The sequence below is a fragment of the Arachis hypogaea genome, chromosome 18, assembly GCF_003086295.3.
Source record: "Arachis hypogaea cultivar Tifrunner chromosome 18, arahy.Tifrunner.gnm2.J5K5, whole genome shotgun sequence".
NCBI lineage: Eukaryota > Viridiplantae > Streptophyta > Magnoliopsida > Fabales > Fabaceae > Arachis > Arachis hypogaea.
Genome location: NC_092053.1, coordinates 66,296,183 through 66,301,641, shown reverse-complemented (window position 1 = coordinate 66,301,641; position 5,459 = coordinate 66,296,183).

Sequence of the window (5,459 nt, the reverse complement as noted above, 5' to 3'; positions counted from 1 at the left end):
ACGATTAGTAGAATTACTTGTGATACCTGTTGTTTTTATAGAGTTCCCTCGCCCTTGTGCTTTAGCTTTTATTTTAATCCAGAGGGATAGGTATTGTATTTAAGTTTTATATTGAAATTCATTTGAGTAGCATTTATTATTATTAATAATTATGTGATTTTAATTACTAAAAATTAATTTTTTTTGGAATTTTCTTAAAAACTGAAATGCAATACCGACGTAAAGGCTCAATATTAAATAGATAATAAAGAAAAATGGGTTAGTAATGCCTTACACCTAACAAAGAGTGATCTTCTACTTTAAAATACTAAACTAATGACTAGTAAGGGTAAAATAGTCTTTAGTGCTAAAATCCACTTTTGGGGCCCACTTGGAGAGTGTTTGGGCTGAGCTTTGATTGAGATCCAAGCTATGAGGGCCTCTAGGGTATTGACGCTGGCTAAGGGTTCTTCTTTGGGCGTTTGGATGCTGGTCTCTTCTCCTTGTGCGATGGACGCCTGAAAGGGGGCAGAGGCTGGCGTTGGACGCCAGTTTGAGCCTTATAATCTGAAGCAAAGTATAGGACTATTATACATTGCTGAGAAAGCTCTGAAGTCAGCTTTTCATAGCCATAAGAACGCTCTCTTTGGACTTCTGTAAGCTCCAGGAAAATCACTTTCGAATGTAAGGAGGTCAGATCGGATAGCATCTGCAGCATTTTCTCTGTCTCTGAATCAGACTTTTGCTCCAACTACTCCAATTTTCATCCAGAATACCTGAAATTGATAAAAACACCACAATCTCATAGTAGATTCCAAAAATGTGAATTTAGCACTAAAACCTATAAAAACTTAATAAAAGCTAAACAAAACATACTAAAATCTATATGAAAATAATGCCAAAAAAGAGTATAAAATATCCGCTCATCATATGCCTAGTAATGAGATGAAGTAGGAATAAGTGGTAATTTGAGATAAAAAAAATTTGAGAAGTGATGATTTAGGTATGAGGAGATAGGTTGTGTATATATATATAGAAAAGAAAGTCTTTCTTTTGTTCAAGATCGGCCAATAGCCTCTATAGCTTCAAATAGAGATCTTGATCTTTAGATAAAACACTAATTTCTGACATCAGAATCTGAGGATGATCCAATATCATCAACTTGGATATTATTGATATCATCCGAAGATTCTGGTCCAGAATCGTCATATAAACTTTCATTAAAAGATTATTAATCGTTCCTCATTGAGATAAGGTAGATTATTAATATTTCCTTTAACCTACAGTATTTTCTAACATGTCCTGGTTTTTACATGTATAGCAAATAATAGGGTTTTTTTTGGGGATATTTTTGGAAATTCTTTTGGAAACTTTTTTCATTCTTGGGTCTTTGAAAACTTTTCTAGATCTTCTGAAATTCTTTGCAGGATTGGGTTCAAAGACTTTTCGATTGGATGGTCTTTTAGATTTTCTTAGATGACAAGCAGGAAGACCAAATTGTTCATAGAAAGTTCCCAAAATCAATACATTTTATTTTTTCTCACGAGCAAGTTGCCGTTGGATTTTATCATCTTGACAGATCTTTAGAGCAACTTTTTAGATGAAGAGATAATTTGACCATAACTTAATGCTCATAGGAATTATCCCATTTTGGGGTTAAGCTTCTTTTATTCGCAGGGATTTGGGAAAGTCGGAGGAATTTTCTTCCAGAAAGGTTGACTGTCTTCTCGGTATATGACCTATAAGAAGTAACACTCTATTAGCCTAAGCTTTACCTCGCATCGTAAAGTCAGGTTAATCAGAGATTACGATAGTTCTAAGCTCATCATAATATATATAGAAGGAATAGTATAATCTAGAAGCCCGATGAAAGATATAGCTCAAATTTTGGATTTCAAAAGCGGCAAAACGTACTAACAAAGCTACTAGCTTAAGGCACAAAAACAGATAAGATACAACAAAAGATAAGTATATAAATATCATGGAAACTAGCCACGGCTCGTGGAGTTTAAGCCGGCTAGCCATATACAAGTATACAGAACCAACAGAAACCTAACAGTTTAAAAACAGCTTATACAAGTTTTTCTCTCATATACAAGCCTCTAGGCAAAGACAAATACAAAAAGAGAGATGTATAAACAAGATAAACCAAAAATACTCCAAAAGAATCCAAGATCTTCCGCTTCTGTCACCATCCAAAGCAACTCACCGAGGTGGGTTGCGACATGCATCTGAAAACACAACAGAAATATGGTATGAGAACTGAAGGTCTTAGTATGGTAACAGTGCCCAGTGATGTAGGATATAAGACCCAGGATGCCAAATGCATCTAAGCTCCATATCCATCAAGATTCAAACTTAAGCATTCTAAAAACAAATAAGCATAATTATAACAACATTAACTTAAATAACCAGGTAATCTATCTTAGGGAATTTCTACTCTAACAAACCGCTGTCCCCCAGCCTTCTCCAACAGATATTCCATGTGATCCCATCGCCACCGCCTTTCGAAACCTCCTCAATCCCAGTAGAAAACACAAGTAATATACAATGCAAGTAAAAACAAGTAGAAGCATATAAGGCAATAATTCAAATAGCATAGGATGTTATACAAATAGGCAAAACATTTCAAATAGTCAAAGCATGCAAAAATAGGAAATGCATATGATGAATTCCTACCCTACTGGCTGTGATATCACATTGTCGGTTCAACTGCCAACCCGACACATCTCCATGGAGATGTTGCCCTTCAGAATCATGGTGTGGAACCCCGAGATATAGTGCTCGGATCACTATCCAGGGTTTTGCGCCTGTACGCTCTGATGATCCGAAGGGATGCGAGCGGGATCTATTGCCACCGGCCTCACATCTAAGCGCAAGCAGGACAAAATACCGCCCTTACGCCGCCGCCGCTACCTCGACAGGCGGGATCCAACCTCGGCCCTTGCCGGGCGCATAGCGTCTCATAATCTCAATGAAAAGGTAGTGCAGTGGTTTTCAAAAACATTTTTAATACAAGATGGATCCATCACTTCATTCAGAGCCCTCGACTCTTTCAACCACTGTTCATTCACATTTTAGTTCCGAACTCAATAGTTCCTTAATCCTCATCTCACTCATCAACTATTCACCACTAATATTAAACCACCTTCAGTACGCCAGAAACCTAGGCCTTCATTTTCTAAATTTTTCCCAATAATATCGTCTCCCTTAAAATCTTTCCCATTTTCAAGTATCTAAAAATATGGCCAAAAGTCTCAAAAAGGTGTTATAGAAAGCTTACAACCTTGTTGGGAGGTAGAATAGTTGAAAACAAAGCAAAATTTGAGAAAACAGGGCGTGTGCATCCGCCCAGGGATGTGCGTGTGCACGCCCAGGAAAAATTTTAAAAGTGTGCGTACGCTCAGGGGTGTGCGTACGCACAGGTATCAAAACTTTCAAAATCTGTTCACTTGCGCAACCTGTGCTAGCGCCCCCAACAGACTGGCCTCCCAACGTGTGCGTGCGCACAAGTCTATGTGTACGCACAGGTTACAATTTCCATTGGTGTGTGCTCGCACAAGCTGTGCCAGCGCTGCAAGCAAATTGCCTGCCTATGCATGTGTGGACGCATAGGTCTGTGCGTGCACACAGGTTAAAATTTTTGCAGAGTGTGTGTGCGCACAAGGCTGTGTGTACGCACATACCAGAAAACACAGAATTCTGTAACTTTGCAGAATTTCAGATTTTTAACACCAACTTTGAATGATCATAACTTCCTCTACAAAATTCCAAATTTCACAAACTTTATATCGATTTAAAGGGTTTCAAAGATCTTTAATCCTAAAGAAATTTCACCCAATTTCGAAAAGCGAAGCAAAAGTTATGATCAGACAAAGTTCCAAAAACCAACTTTTACCCAAAATCACAATTTCCACAATTCTTTATAAACACAACCAAGACCAACCAAACCATTCCAAACTCCAATTCTCATCAAAATCAACACTTTATGACATATTACACCAAGATTACCACATATTTCTTCACTTTACCTCATCCTCAATTGCAACATTAATATATTACCTATAATCAAACCTCATTAGCATTTCCAACTTCATTACCAATCAATCAACATCAATATCACATTTATCAACACAATTCACTCCTCCACTCCACAATTATTCATCCTTATCACATCACTATCAATCATCAATATCAACTCAAAAATCATCATTTCATCAAATCATCATACAATAACATCCAACAATTCATCAACCATTCAAATCCAATCCTATCCTATGGTCACTAGCCTAAAGTGTCCATGAATATTATATACTACATAGAGGAAACCGAAACCATACCTGGCCGATTCCCAATATGAACCAAATGAGTTTTCAAAAAATCCAACCACCAATGCAACTCCAACAAGCACAACAAGCTCCAACTCACAATAATCAAGCTATATACATATAAATCACCACAAAATCAACCTAGGGCTCAACATAAATCAAAATTCACAAGAGTTAAGCCTCTTACCTTTTCCAACAGATTTGGGTGTCAAAACCCAAGTTAAGCAAGGATTAGAGTGAACCTAAACACTAAGAATCACAAAAACTCACTTATCCCAAGCCTAGATACCCGAAATTTTGAGGAGAAGAACTAAGAGGGATTCGAGTTTTCCTTACCAGTTTCTTGGTGAGTTTTGTAGAGCTTGTCACAAGGAACGTGTAGCCGCTGACGGCACGCAAATTGAAGCACTGTATCTCAAGATATTAGCTAGAGAAGAAGAGGATGAATAGTACTCTTGGGGTTTCTCTTCTTCTTCTTCTCTTCAGTAATGTGTGGGCGTGTTTGAGTGTATTATGAGTGATTGGATTCATTAATAAACCTTTAAAATTAACGCCCGTTAGTGTTTTTAGCCCGTTTGGCCCAACCTCGGGCCAAACCTTTAAAATTAACGCCCGGTTTTCCATTTCTAGGGTTTTTCTAAAGTTTTTGACTGTTTCAACTTTCTCTCGAGCAGCACTGGGCAGACTTGAATTGGTTCCACCAGTTCAACTGCCGATTCGCGGTTTTTCACAGTTTTTCACAGAAAACACATTTTCTGACTCGAAAAGACCCATTGAGTCCAAAATGATGTTTAAAATCTCAAATTCTCACCCTAACTTTTTATAATTAAATTTGAGCAATATAACTACTTAATTAACATGTTTGATTAATCGCAGTTCTTACAAGAAAGTTGTCCTGTACCATCTAAAGTCAAACAAGGTGTTGCATCTGAGATTGGAAAGTAATTTAGCAGAACGATCTTTCCAAATAGATGGGTCACTTATGAAATGGTTGCTATTGTAAAGATTAAGGTGTTAACATCATCAGGGATAGATTTTTTCGTCATCTCCAATGATGGGTTCATTTTGATCATTAACCTTTATAGCAGAAAGATTGATTATTTTTGGTCATCAGAAAGGTAGTTATCCCACCAACCTTTGAGTTGACCAGAG